The sequence below is a fragment of the Molossus molossus genome, unplaced genomic scaffold, assembly GCF_014108415.1.
Source record: "Molossus molossus isolate mMolMol1 unplaced genomic scaffold, mMolMol1.p scaffold_m16_p_15, whole genome shotgun sequence".
Lineage (NCBI taxonomy): Eukaryota > Metazoa > Chordata > Mammalia > Chiroptera > Molossidae > Molossus > Molossus molossus.
Window position 1 is genome coordinate 38,287,008 of NW_023425350.1, and position 15,624 is coordinate 38,302,631.

The following is a 15,624-nucleotide window of genomic DNA, read 5'->3' on the forward strand; positions in this document are numbered from 1 at the left end:
CCAAACAAGCCAAACAGAGAAAGACAAGTATCATATGATCTCACTTATTTGTGGAATATAATGAACATAATGGTCTGAGGAATGGGATAGTCCCAGAGACGTGGAAGTGGGGTACAGACTGACAATCCCCAGAAGAGGGGGTGGTGGGAGAGAGATAAACCACAGAACTTATATGCATGTATGCATGAACAATGGACATGGACAACAAAGCTGGGGACAGGGCAGGGAGGGGGGGAGGGGGGAATCGGGGGAAAAAGGAGAAACATCTGTAAGTAAAATAAATAAATTAATTAAAATAAATAAATAAAAGGATCAATAAAAAAACAAACAAACAAATAAAAACCTTGGGGCCCTCTTTTCAACCAAGGGCCCTCTTGCCTCTGAGACTTCCAGTGCCAAGTTGGGCACCTACTCAGCAGGCAGAAAGTAGGTTTATCCAGGCTGTTTTATTTATTTAAAAAATACATATTTTTCTTTACTGGTTTTAGAGAGGAAGGGAGAAGGACAGAGAGATAGAAACAACCATTGGCCACCTCCTACATGCCCTCACTGGGGATTGGGGCCACAACCTGGGCATGTGTCCTGACCAGAATCGAACCAGCAACCTTTTGGTACATGGGTCGACACTGAACCACTGAGCCATACCTGGGCCAGACTGTTTTTTAAAGAGCATTTCTAGTGGTGGTCATGGTGATAACATGATATTTTCTCCCCAACAGTGGTGATTCCATAATTTCTGCATAGACGGGGGATTGATGGGGTGGGCAAGCTGGTTGGCAAGGGGCTCTGGCGAGTGAAGAAAACGTCCAGTGTCATCTCCTGGTATGTGGGTGGGGGAGAACTCAAGCCCTCAAGACATTGAGACCTCCACTGCAGCCTGGGCGTCCCGCACGGTGCTTAGGAAGAACACCCACTTCAGGTGAAAGTGAGCGTTTGGGTCAGAGGCTGGAGTTGAAGGAATCACTTGTAGGATGTTCCCAGCTACCCCGAGGGAAATGGTGGAAAAAAGCACTCACAAAAGGGAGATCTTGACTTCGCCGAGGAACAACCCTCCTCCCCTCATCTCCCAAGGCTTCCCACGGAGGGGTCACCACCGCTCTTCACCAGGCTGGACCGAACTTACAAGGCACCACCACCTAGATCTCAAACCAAATCAACCTCCCTCAACACATTCTCTCCATCGCGTTCCAAACGCAAACGTTGCGGGCGAAGAGAGGCTGCCCAAGTCACGTAGAAAATTAGGCTGCCCCTTTCCATGGTGATAATCGAATTAGCCTCAAATTAAACGTGAAATTGGCCCTCGCTGGCTGGGCTGTGGGGACAAAGCCCCCATTGTCCTTTTGCCCGGGTAGCGGAGTCGGCCGTGCCCACCCTACCCAAGCCAGCCCTGGCCAGTCCCCGCGGCGGCGGACGAGGTCGGAGCTGGGCCGAAGCAGAGCCTGGGCTGGGGAGAGCGTGGACGCGCCCGAGGATCCTCTCGCGAGCGGGGCCGGCGCCGGGTGGGCGGCTGCGGGGCTCCCGGCAGGCGCTGAGGGCAGGAGAGAGGGAGGAACCCAGGGAGCCGGGAAGAGGAGGAGAGTACAGGAGGGTGGAGGGCGTTCTGGAGAGAGCGAGTGCGCGCGCGCGTGTGCGCGCCCCCTCTCCCCGCCTCCCACCCCCTCCCTGGCTGCTCCCTCCCCTCCTCCCCCCGCTTCGCGCTCCCGCCCAGCCCCCGGAATCAGTGCAGCTGTTGCCGTGCAGGCTGCGGATTCCGCCAGTCCCTCCCTCGGCCGCCTCTCCGCCCGGAGCGAGCGCGCAGCCCCGCGGAGTCCCGTCCTGTGAGCCCCGGCCCCAGCCGCGGACAGCCCCAGCCGCGGACAGCCCCGCGGAGTGCCTCCCGGCCCACCCGCCCGGCCGCCGAGGAGCGGGAGGAGGACGGGACCCCGACACCCCCACCCCCTTACCCGTGGGAGGTAGGTAGGGGGCCTGAGGCTGGAAGATGCCAACTCACTGGAGCTGCCTCCTAGGCGGGCTCCTGGGCGGCGGGCGGGCGGGCGCCCGGGTGGAGGGGCGCGGGCCCAGGCTGGGAGGACGCCGCTGCCCCGCTGCTGCCCTGCGCCCGGGGAGCGGCGTGGGGGTGGGGAAGCTGCAGTGCCCGGGCGGGGGCGGCGCGGGAAACCTGGGTCTCCATTGCTTATTAGTACTCGGGTTTTGCGGGGCAGGGGCGGCAGGCCCGGTGTGAGGCAACCGCAGACCCGCCGTGCGCACCGCGGCAAGCCCAGCTCCATCCCTGGCGCAGCCGCGCCAATTCCTCCTCCCTGCCTCCGCTGCCTCGTCTCTCCAGGGCACAGCGGCCCCTGGTGCGGAGGTGGGTGCGGAGTGGGCAACGGCGAAGGTATATTTTCGGGTGCCCTCCTTCTGGTCCTGCTGGTGGGAGCGGGGGCGACACTGACAGGGCAGGGCTCTGAGCCTAACGGTACGGGGGATGCGGCCAGGCGTGGTCCGGGCTGCGCCGCGCTGCAGCTGAACCGGAGGCGGCGGCCCGGCGCCCCCCCACCCCGCCCGTCCTCGCGCCCTCTCCGCTCCCCTCCCCTCCCCTCGCCTGCCCCCCGCCCTCCCTCCCTCGGTCCCTACTCTCCCAGGGCTGGGCGTGAGCCTCCAGCGGACGCGGAGCCGCTGCTGCGCCCGCCCTTAAGCTCCTGCTACCCTCTCTTCAACAGGTTTGTACCAGCGCGGGGACCCTCCGGGTCTCTCTTTGGGGTGGTGGGCTGAAAGCTCCTCTTGTCATCACCCCTCACACCGCTCCTGTGACCCTCTTTTTTGAGGGGAGCCTTCCCTTTGTTTTTGTGATAGGAAAGATGCCAAGTGCCTGCCATCCATATGGAGAGGGCGAGTGTTGTGGGGATCAGTACACAAACCGTGTCCATTATTCTCCCAGTCAAAAGCCAGTCCAGACAGTGAGAGGACGAGTGTGAGGGTTCTTCGGCTGTGGAGAAGGATGGATTTGGTGGGTTTATTTGGGTGGGGAGATGCGTTTTTGGCAAAATGGATGGCTCACGGTGCCCTCGCCGTGATGCAGCACAATGCAGTAGTATCGCAGCCTCTCGGGGTTCTCGCTGGCGGGGCTTGGCACGGCCACTCGGCGCCTGCGGCCCCCGCCCGGCCCCACCCAGGCCCGGGGCTGCCCTTGGCCGAGGCTCGGAGCTGCTTCTACCTTGTCATGCTGGTTCAGCTGTATGTGGCGTCAGGAGGACCAGGTCGCCCAGCTTTGAGGGGAGACTCTTTGGGGTGCCCCGTCCCTTCTTGCCTGTTGGGCTATGCTCCGAGGAAGGGGCACCCTGCAGCGCTAATGCGGGCAGAGGGAGCCTGCCTGCAGTTTCGGACGGGAATCCGATCTCCAACCAAGGGACCTGAGCCGGAGGGAGGGGCTGGAGGGGGACTCGGACCAGTGCTGTGCGGAGGCATTGGTGCAGTCAGTATTGGGAGATCACCCATAATTTGCAACCACAACCCAGCTATCCATCGATTTCTTAATATATGAAAAGTTGATGTTTATTGGAGCTTCACAGCTATGACGTTACTGTACCTCCGTTTTAGGTCAATACCAAGACTATGCATTTTTCCTACAGGAAACCATTTTTTGAAATGAAACGATTCATCTATTTTAGTTAATATCTCCCGGAGACATTTCTAAAAATATCCAATCGTTGGATAGCTTGTTTTAAAAGGAACTTATATTTTTGATGGGTAGTTAATGATTAACCTGTATTTGCTTTGCTTTCATAGTTCGATTTTTCTGTAAATCAAGTACAATGATATATTTGGATGTTTTACTAGGGATTATTAGGTAAATAAGTGTCATGATCCATGGTGACTGGTAACTGACTTCATTTATGTTTGTTTATATGTATTTTTTGAATACATAATTTTTTGCAGGTATGGCTGGGTAGGGGGTTGAGAAGGACAGACCACCAAGGCCTCTGAGGCTGGTATCTGGCAGAAGGAGATGGTTGCCAGTGTTCTCATCTGTTTAGTCTGTGCTAGTACACAGGGAATGTCCCTTCTAAATGCCATTTCTACAATTCATTTATTGTGTGTGATGGCAGATGGGATACATTTCAAATGTCAGCCTAAACTCTTCTAAACTGTATAGGTGAAAAAGGAATTTCAGTATGCTAACTGGAAGGGAAGGTCAATGTTTCAAAGCAAGGGCGTGTCTACTTTTATTTTTTAAATCTCTGATGAATTCAAGTTGGTGGCATTTGATTTCACAGTAGCTCTGCAAAGTAGAGCTGAATGCAGATTGTGTGGTTTATGTTCATTATTTCGATTTTCTCTTAAAAGAGAGCCATTAAAATATAGAACTTTTTGGATCTGGGCTTCATCGTTGTGCAAGTTGTATAAAATAGTGTTGTATAAAGATGTTTGGGAGTATTGTTCCCATGGATTATCTAGACATTTTGGATTTACTATGTTGTAAGAAAATATCCTGTGTTGATGTCACAGGCGGTTTAGCTGTTCTTACTTAAACGCCAGGTGCAGAATTCTTTTAGGTTAAGCCCTTTGTAACTTTGTTATCTCTGGACTGACCAAAACCTTCATCTGAGAGAATGCAAAGTTTAGGGGCAGTGAGGAAACCTGGTGGCCTCCTGCTGTGCAGGCTTTCTGTGAAGAGAGGATCTCTTTGGTGAGAGTATTAACAACTGTCTCAGATGTTAAGGAACCAGTGAGAAGACCTCAGTGTTTGTGACAGACACATCCTTAGCAGACTTGGCATTGACAGCGTTTCTGGAAGAGATTGTTGGAGTGGTTATTTTGTCTTGCTGTACAAAAGTATGACTTCACATGTGGAAGTACTGTTTTGAGATGGAGGGATTTTACTACTATTAAACAAACAGACATGATGAGTGGAAATTATTTGATGTGGTTTTTGTTTAAATAAACTTCATTTTAAGAGCATATTCTTAGAATTTTAAAGCCCAGTGTATGTATTTTTTACATGCGGCGATGTGATGCTCCTTTAATTATTTTGGGCACAGACCAACATCTGTATTATAATCGGGCTTTAATTAATGTTTTGTGGATTTCCTTATGGTAGTCCTGGTTTCTTCCTGTGAGACTATTGGGAATGTAAACCATTCTTCCATAAGAAAAGGCCAGTACTTCCTCTGGAAAAGTTACTTCTGTAAGTCTGTGGAGATTAGTAAAACATCTCATGGATTTGTCTTATAAATTTTAAGTGTTTGCTGTTTCTCAAGGCACATTTTCTTTGCAAAAGACCTAGTGTAGTACTCTTGATTCTTATGATAACAACTGTCCTGTATCCAAGTTCATATAATGGAGGGATAGCATATCAATCTCTTTATTTTGGTGAGTAAAATTATACTATCCCAGTTAGATATACCCATACTTTTAAACATCACTGGAAAAGGCATTTTCCTAATGTCCCTTACTATCATAATGAGGTTTGTGGACCACAAACATCAGTATCTTCTGGGAGTTTGTTATAAATCAGATTCTTAGAGGCCCCAGCCCAGACCTAGCCAATCATAATTTGCATTTTAATAAGACCCCTAAGTGATTTGTATGCACATTAAATTGAGAAAATGCTCTGCTTCTTCATCTGAGGGACTTCTATATCAAAAAAGTTCCTTCTTGTATCTTACTTTTGTCTTTTCTTTTGTTCAAATAGCAACACATTCCCCCCTTATGTCACTAAGTGGTGTTGAAGAGAGCGATGCATTCACTGTAAATTATTTAATACAGAAAAACATTATAAAGTTCTTTAATATTTTGGTGGAATAGTCCTATTAATTATAGTTTTTTTTAAAGATTAATCTGTTTTGGGGGTTTATTTCTAAAGCTGATAAACAACCAGTCCCATCCCACCCCGCAAGAAGGCATTTGTTTTGAGATGGCAGAACTGGAGTCCAGGAAGCACAGGGTCCCCTCTGCTCCCTTCTGGCATCTTGTTCTCTTTAGCTGTTTCTCCTAGTATATGCAATACCCTGCCCTTCTGGTCCTTTCTTTTCTTAAAGTTGTATTTTATTAAATAATCTGTACATACAAAATAATGCTCATCAAGGATATATTACAGAGTCACAAAACAGTGGACACTCAGGCAGCCACTACCCAGTTGAAGAACCTCATCATACATTCAGAGTCCCCTAAGCACCCCTCTGTCATTCCATCTGAAGCAACTACTGTCCTGAATTGTGTGTTTCTCATGTCCTTGCTCTTTTTGATAGGTTATCCTTTTTAGAATTCTTAATTTTGTATGCTTTTGAACTTTATATAAATGAAATTGTGCTTTATTTTACTGTGACTTCCACTTTCAGATGAGCATTCATTATATTCCTGTGATTTATTCTTTTTTTTTTTTCTGTAGTTCATTCATTTTCACTGCTGTATGGTATTCCACTATGACTTATTTATTCCTTCTGTAAATGGCCCTTTGGTTAAATTCCAATTATTTGCTGTTATAAAAGAGCTGCTATGAAAGATTCTTATATACATCTCTTAGTACATATGTGGAGATAGGCACACACACACAAATTGTTTCTCTCTCTGGAATGAAATTTGCTGGGTTATACGTGTATCATCAACCTTACTAAATAATGCCAAAGCTTCCAAAGTGATTATACCAATTTTATTCCCACTAGCACGCTATCATGTTACTGTTGTTCCACAACCTTGCCAGCATGTCATTTACCAAACTTGAAAATGTCCATTTGTGAAGTTATCTCATTGTGCTTATTATTTGAAATTTCTCTGATTATTGAGGTTAAGTACCTATTTATATGATTGGCTATTTGGGTTCCTTCTTTTGTTCAGTCTTTTGCCTATTTGTCTTTTAGCTGTTTTTTCCTTACTGATTTGTAGTAGTTCTTTATGTAGATTGCTTACTAATCCTTTGTGTTTTGTTTTTTCTTTTAAAGAAAGTCTGTGGTTTCTTTTGATAAATATTCATTCAAAATTTCAGTAAGTCATAATCAGTTTTTATCCTTTAAGGTTTGTGAGGATGGTTTTGATATTGCAGAAAATTTTTCCTTAGTTTTGAAAGAGCATAGATTTTGTAGTCAAACAAATCTGAGCTCATGTCCTAATGCTATTGTATACTAGACACATGGCCATAGCTGGGTTCTAGCCTTGAGCTAGTTCATTACTGTCAGAACCACAGTTTTCTCATCAGTAAAACTGAAATAATAATACTTACACAGTATGAGACATCAGTGTACAGTGCTAGGCATATTGTAGGTGTTCATCTGATAACCTTCCATTACTTTCTCTTCAGACTGCCTAAGCTATATGAGCCAGTGACCCCTTTTGAAATGCTTTGCAAAAACTATCAACATTTTTATATCAAAAGAGTTATTAAACAGTTTATTCTTTTGTTTTTTTTAAAGGCTGTATTACCAATGGAATATATATATTGATTAACACAGGCTGTATTATTGGAAACCCTTTGTTAGTTCAGGTTTCTGTTCTTGAAAGTAGTGTAATTATAGTTCTGTTTGCCAAGAAGCATTTATACTAATGTTCTCCCTTTGCTGCTACTCTAAGATTATTTTGCAAAAAATACGTATATATATTCTCTCTCTCTCTCTCACTTGTCCCTCGTTTATCGCGGCTATCTGTTTCAGGCTCTAGCGATTGCACCTGGCGTTGAAGGATTCCTGGGGGTGCTCGAATACATAGGCCTGCAGTCCATACGTACAGTAATTTTAATTTTAATTGTAACACAGGGGTGTATAATTGACTCAGACAACCGAGCACGCACTGAATCATTTTCACTGTCTCAGTCAATTTTTTAATGAATATATTTGAGAAAACCACGATAGAATGAAGCCACAAAAGTCGAAGCGTGAAATGGCAAGGGACGATTGTGTGTGTGTGTGTGTGTGTGTGCATACACACACACTTTTTTTTTTCTCAGTAAATAAGTGTTGGATACCTTCTCTTGCTAGGGCTTGAAGTTAGGTTAGGGTGATGATGATGTGAACTGGCTTAAAGTGGAGTAAGAATTAGTTCCTGAATCCAAGGACCTTTCAGTCTACTATATAGATTATACTCTCTCTATATATACACACAGAAGATAAAAGACCTTTTACTGACCAGGTGTGTGATTTTGGTAAGCTATTAATCAACACTTGTGGTCTCAGATCTAAATTTATAAAATGAAAATCTTAGATGAAATTGTAGTAGGGGTCAAAACATGGCCGATGGGCACCACTCCTGTCCTGGGCAGACTTGGAAAATAATCAGGACATTCTTTTTCTGTAGAGTTGAGATAGAGCCTCGGTAACATTCTCAGCACAGTGTTGTAAGCAGTATCAACTGACCAGATCAGGCACTTCGATTTTAGGATCCTATAACTTCTAAAATTTTGTGATGATAAGATATTTGAGTAACACAACAGGACAGAGAGCCCTGGCCAGTTTGGCTCAGCAGTTAGAGCCTCCACCTAACGACTGAAGGGTCTTGAGTTTGATTCCCAGTCAGGGGCACATACCTGCAGGTTAGATCTCTCGAGGGGATCATGCGGGAGGGAGCCAACTGATATATCTCTCTCACATTGATGTTTCTCTCTTTCCCTCTCTCTCCCTCCTTCCCTTCCTTGCACTGTATCTAAAAATCAATGGGAAAATCTCCTCAGATGAGGATTCACAACAACAGCAAAAACAAAAAACCAAGGATAGAGGATTTTAAACAAGGGTTTTCTTAACAATAACACTAGTGGGAAAGAAATGGAACATCATCAAATAAATTATGGCACAGGCACAGGATGGAATCAACGTAGTGCTTAAAATAATGTTTTGGAGGAATAATACTGAAATGGGAAAATACCAGCAATATAATATTCAGTGGAAATAATCTGTACACAAAGCTGAATAATGCTAAATAACTCCAGTTTTGTTGTATTAAGTAAAAGACTGGACAGAAATACATTAAAGTGTTAATGGTTTGCTTTGGATAGTGGGTTGATGAGTGATTTCCTTTCTTGTGTAAAAGGAAATTCCTATGACTTAATGTTTCTCTGTAAGTTTTGAAATATTTCACACACAGAAGAGTATAGTAATAAATAGTATCCTAGACTTCCATCATTTTTTTAATAATCAAAAAGCAATCAACACTTTAATTCTTTAAAAAGGAAAGAAAAAAAGCAAATCTGGCAAATTGTAGATCATTGTTCAGGAATAGTTTAAAATTCCAAAAGATTGTCAGAGCTGTCCTCTGTGCTTGTCTAAAAGCAGTGGGGAAGTGAGTAGGTCAGCATCTTAAGGGTGTGGGTCAGAGAGAGAAATAGAGCGTTCAGATGTAATGGAATGTTAAGTCGACTCTCAACACTCACCTGGGCCAGCTTAAAAAGTGGGGAAGACCAGGACTTTAGTATTTCCAAACCGCACACTTGTGTGGAGAGAGGAGTGGAATTCCGTAACATGCTTGTTTTCACTTGTGGGAGCCCAGACGGCTGCTGGAGCTAATTTTGTAACTATTTAGACCAGCATGTTTCATTAGAATTGGTCAGAAATGCAGATAAAATTCTACATGAGAAATTTTTAAATAAAAATGACTCCAGATTTAGATGACTTTCAGTTAATGGTTTTTCAGCATATGAGAATATTGTAAGCTGAGAATGGGTGAAAATAATTTCAATGATATCCTTGCTTTTTTATATGAAATTCTTATGTTATGTTATATATATTTATATAAACATATTTGCTGCATATCTGTTCTATCTTATCTATATCACATAGACGAGGTGTGTGTGCGTGCGTGTGTGTGTGTGTGAGAGAGAGAGATTAATATCCAGTGTGAAGGGAGCAAGGGGGTATTTTAAGACTTTGAAATGGGAATATTACAGAGATAATAATTGAAGGTGAGTCTCAGGAATTAATCATGTCCTTAGCTGGTAGAGGAAATGTTTGGGAGAAAATAATACTTTCTGATAATACTTTGTATTTGCACTTTATAAAATGTGGCTTATAAAAATGAACTAATTTACTTCCATGAATGATGTATGTTTTCTGCCATGAACTTTACCTGGTTGATAGAAGAGGGTTTCGGGATTAAGTGTGCTTTGAAACATGAAAGTAAAATGTTATAGTTTTAAGATTGCTTTAAAATGGACTCTTGTTTATCAGTGTCATAATTCCATTCTTAGTAAACTTTAAACTGTGCGAGTAAACACTTGAATGATTCTTAGAGTCGTCTGGCATCTCTGCTCTAGAATCTAGAGTCCCTGCTCATTCTGATCTTTAACATAACCCTTAGTTGGGCAGTAAAACCTGTATCAGAACTAACTATAGGTTTTTACTCAACAGATGAACTAGGATGAAGTTGGGAATGATACATAAATATAATAGAAATTATTCTTCTAAGTACACATGTTCAGTGTTTAATTTGTGCAATTAAATATGCCTGTGCTTAGAACGTTCATTAGCCTGACAGAGGTAATCTCTGGGTGATGGGATTGTGGAAAAGTTCTAATTTAATCTCTCCATATTTTCCAACCTTTTGGAAATGCTGAACAGTAAACTCTTGCTTTTTATCAAACATATCCTAACAGCATAACAAACCTTATATTAGCTGGCAGAGAACGAGCTAAAATGGTTAATCAGCTACACATACCTTCTGCTGTTCAGATTTCTTCTACCGTAACTTTCTGAAGAGCAGTATTAATGCTGAAGGTGTAAAGAACTCTGAAAATTTAAAAAGATTTTTCCATTTCTCATTTCAGTATGTTTGTGAGAGCCTTGCCTGAAATGGTACTTCCGTGGAAAACCATTCCGTGGGAAAGATTGGGAACTGGGCTGCACGGGGCCTCTCGCAACCATCCTCCCCGAGAGCAGCCTCTGTACTGCTGCCCTGGACTGGGGCGGAGTCCCTGTTGTTCCCCACCCTCTTTGGTGGCTGGTTCAGGGTAATTTTTGTCCTGGTGTGTTTTCCTCAAGGCCAGACCTAACCAGTCAAGGGCTGCACATTTTTCTGGAGTGTTCTTCACCAGCTGTACGGCGTCTTTGGGGTAGGAAAATTCATGTTCTTCTCACGGTGTAGGGCCTTTGGAGGGTGGGAGCTTCCAGCTTATTTATTTAAAGGGGAAGGAAAAACCTAGATTCTTCCCAAAAATAGTGCTTATTTATTTTGCTCTGTGGTGTTTAAACATTTTCCACTGCCTTTTTTTTTTATTTTTAAAGAATAGTTTAACCCGGCCAGTGTGGCTCAGTGAATTGAGTGTCGTCCCCTGGACTGAGAGGTTTCGGTTCTATTCCCCATCAGGCACGTGCCCAGATTGCAGGTTCAATCCCCATAGGGGGCGTGCAGGAGGCGGTGGATGGGTATTTCTCTCACATCAATGTTTCTCTCTCGCTCTCCCTTCCTCTCTCTCCGAAAAATCAATAAAAACATATTTATTTATTTTTAAATCTTCACCTGAGGATATTTATCTATCGTCAGAGAGAGTGGGAGAGACCAAGAGAGAGGGAGAGAGGGAGAGAAAAATATCGATATGAGAGGGACACATTGACTGGTTGCCTCCCGCATGACCCCAACCAGGGCCGGGGACAAACTGCAACCAAGGTATGTGCCCTCGACTGGAATCGAACTCAAGACTCTTTGGTCCTTAGGCCAACACTCTAACTGCTGAGCCAAACCAGCTAGGGCAATAAAAACATATTTAAAAGAAAGAATAGTTTATTGATTTTTAGAGAGGGAGTCAGAGAAATATCTATTGGCTGCCTCCTGCACGACCCTTGCCCTACCCGGGATCCAGCTAGCAGTATGGGCATGTGCACCAGACCAGGGGAAGATGCCCAGCCACCTAAACCACACCAGTCAGGGCTCCACTGTATTTTTTTTTTTTTTTTTTTTTTTTGTGGTACATGCCCCTAGCAGGAACCTGGGACTCTCTGGTGCGCAGGCCGACGCTCAACTGCTGAGCCAAACTGGCCAGGGCTCCACTGTATTTTTGTTGTTTTTGTTAATCTTTACCTGAGGATATTTTTTCCAGTGACTTTTCTAGAGAGAGTGGAAGGGAGGGAGGAGAGGGGGAGAGAGAGAAAAGAAAGGAAGGAAGGAAGATAGGAAGGAAGGGAGGGATAAGGAGAAAGGAAGGAAAGGAACATCCATCAGTGTGAGTCTCACATCAATTGGTTGCCTCCCGCACACACCCCAACGGGGGCTGATCAAACCTGCAACCCAGGTACGCACCCTTGACTGGGAATTGAACCCTTGGTCCTTCTGTGTATGAGCTGATGCTATTAACACTGAGCCACACTGGCCAGGGCTCCATTTTTTTAACCTGTAGCATAGACGTGCTTTTTTAAGTGAGAACAGCGTCTTCAAAGTTAAAGTATCTTCTTTACCTTTTTAGAGTTCCTGAATTTTTGATAATCTAATATATATACAGAGTGTATAGTTTTACTCTGAAAGGTTTCTGAAGAATATATACTTTTATAAAGGTATAAATTAGGATAAATCATAAGAAAAACTTAAAATTTAAAAATAATATTGTCTTTTTTTGTTACCAAAATAATAAATATGTATCATAGATCATGTGGAAAGTAAAAATGAACACAAAGATGAAAATTCAAATTATTAAGTGAATTCAATGACCCTATAAACTTGCAGTTAATATTTTGGTATTTATCCTTTAAACCTTTGTCCCTCTGCATATATTTGTTCATTGCACAAATAAGAGTCAATTCTCAAATCTTAGGCTGGAGATGTAAAGTTTTAACAGTCTGAAGAATCACGTGATGTTTATGACTCTTCCAGTTTATACATGTATCACGGCAAATCATAAAATCTCATTAGTGGTCATATTTAAAGCTGTGGAATAAATAGTCTGTTGCCCTAGCTGTTTTTAGTGGTGGTGGGAATATTAAAGAAAAATGGTGAGGAATCCAAAATTTGCTTATTATAGATATTTCTCTTATTTGAAAAAAACAGAAACATTTTATATTGGAAAAATACCAAAATTAAGTTCTCATTAGATAATGTGTGCTTTCTGTTTTGTTTCGAAAGGAATTCCCTTCAGAATTGCCTTAATTCTCTCGAGAGACATCTCCGTATGCTCCGGACAACATCTGATTTTACTTTTGTCTTCAGATTTCAGAGTCTTTGAAACAGCTACCCCATAACATGTCACAAATGGAATGGATGTGGTTATTATAATCTTGGTTTTAAATGTCATAAATTTTACTGGGCTGGGTTTGGTTAAAACTGTTGAAAGCATACACCAGAGTTCGACTTTGTATTGGCTGAAGTCTTTAAAATTCTGTATTTGGAGCTAGGGGCTGCTTTCAGGGAGAAGAAGCAATGTACATATTTGATGAGGCAAGCCAGTTCTTGAAGCCCCGGGACATCCGACGGATGGAGGTGACTCATGGTGTTTCTTTGTTGCCCTAATTCTAGTATTTCTCCTCTTCCTGAGGAGGGTGCTAAAGTGGGTTCTTCACGTGCTGAGGAAAGGGAGAGTGGCAGGAGGGGAGAAATACCCTTTGGTTGGAAGAGAAAGAAAGCCTTTTCAGCAATTTTTATGAGGTAGCTTTGTGGTGGTTATAAGTTTTGTTTAGGGTGGTGGGCCCTGAACAAAAGTGGCCAGTGACCTTCTTCCCAGGCTTAAACTTTGAAGACCAGTAGCTCCTTTCACTGTTGAAGGAAAAATCTGAGCTGAGCCCGGTGACGGTTGGAGCAGGGTTGGCTACACTGGTAGACTTCCCCTCTTCAAATAAGGGGTTCTTCAGAAACTCCCAAGCTGATGGGAATCATTTCCTTTGAGGGTGGCTAGACTCCGTCACGGGAAACACTTGATGGTTGATGTGCCTGGGCTGTCTGAAGCCTGGAGTAAGGATCTCAACCTGACCTCCAAGCAACTGCAAATTTTGTGTCTGGCACTTGGGGAGGCAGCCAGCAGAGAGAGTACCCCAGCTTAGGGGAGAGCAGAGGGCTGGAATGTGGCCTTATCTGGACGTCTGGTTGGATGAGCACACCTGTCACTATTTTAGGAGGTGAGTGGTGGTCAGAGGTATCTGTTGGGTGACTTCCTGAAGGGGCCTGGTCCTTCTCACAGCGAAGTTGACAACTCTGTGCTGCCAGCTGTCCTTAAATACCCAACTTATCTTCTGGGGCGGAGTTGAGGGTGCACCGCAGTCCTGGAGCAGAGGCATTGGTGTGCCATTTGAGCAGGAAAGAAAGTAGTGCACACCTCGTGGTTTATTCTTTGTTTTAAAGGTAGGTTTTTTCGTTTGTCTGCTTGTTTTTAAATCAACACCCACTGCTAAAGGAATTCCTGAGTTTCCCTGGTGATAAGGACAGTTTGTCATTTTGAAAGGCTTATTTTGCTTTTGAAGTACGTGTTCCTGAACATTAAGACCAGCTTTCATCCTGGTTCTGAAAATCTCCTTTGATTCATAAAGGGTGAAAATTGAATTAGAGAGCAGGCTAATTTATTGTCTCATTCCCGAGGAAGACTATTCTTGTGTGTGAGTTGAATTTTTTACATATACATTTCCAGCTCTGCTGGATTATTTTGTTAGTGTATGTTTGCATGAATATTTTGTTCTTAATTATAGTATGTATTTCCTTTGGGCCTTGTTACAGAAAGTTTATTCACGTGAACTGAATTGTATCTTCAGTGGAGCATACTTGAGAACTGCTTCTCAGTCTTCTCAACTTTTAAAGTAGATATTTAATGTAAAGAGTATATAGATAACTCGTCTGTCACGGGAATGTTGTGTAGCTGTGCAGAGCATAAGGATCAAATGTGCTAATGAAATGTTTTTTTAAGCAAGAATGGAATGTAGCAGCATGTGGTTAACCATTCCAGCTTGTTTTTAAAGAGGATTGGGGGGGGGGGGGGGCAAATATTAACTATTAGAGAGAACATTGACTTTAGAGGAGGATGTATTACTATGTTAAATTGTTCTTTTCACAGAGGTGATGAGATTCATTAAACACTAAGATTATCCTTTAAAATGTATCCTGATTTAAAATCTGCTTCGAAGTGTAGGTAGTGGGGGCATGACTAGGGTTTGGCATCTGTAGTCAAAGAGACCCTTTCGTAGATTTGATGTTGTTTTTTCCCCCCATATCAGTGACTCTCCGTAGTTGGTGAGACAACCTCTCGGGCGCTGAGGCACAATGGTTCCCTCCCAGTTTGAGCAGTTTTCTGATACTTGTTTGGGAGACCAATGTGGATCATTTGGACTAAACTGCATCCATGCAGATGTTGGTTTGATTGTTGTTGTTTTTTTAAGCCAGGCATTGTGCGAAATGACCTGGTGGGGATAAATGGCAGGTTGGTTGTGTAATGTGGTAACATCTTACTTCGTGTGTCTTTAGAGATAAGTGGGATGTGATCCCAGCTAGGGTGTGCGTATGGAGTTGGAATGTGTTGGAGAACTGCCAAGAGATTGGGAGCAAGCTGTGTGACAAGCAGTAATGCAGCTGTGGCCTGCCTTAAAATAGCTATATTTTAACAAAATACTGAAACTTGTCATTTCAAGTAAGCAAAATCAATCTTCTAAATGTATTACCAAGAAATAGAAATAGTTGCTTTCCTCCTCAGCTAAGCAGGGTTTATTGCAATTTGTTTATCTTTTTGTTCCAACAGTCTTAAAAAACCTGTGACTATATGGAGGA

At 43.5% G+C, this 15,624-nt stretch overlaps 1 protein-coding gene across 1 annotated transcript in view; it reads left to right on the top strand.

Annotated features, from left to right (window-relative positions):
- The first annotated feature begins 1,745 nt into the window (after window positions 1–1,745).
- Window positions 1,746–15,624, top strand: part of SPTBN1 (spectrin beta, non-erythrocytic 1) — a 197,039-nt gene continuing 183,160 nt past the window's right edge. The window contains exon 1 of the mRNA XM_036263024.1: window positions 1,746–1,952. The gene's annotated coding sequence lies outside the window, so the exon portion shown is untranslated. The remainder of the gene's footprint in view (window positions 1,953–15,624) is intronic.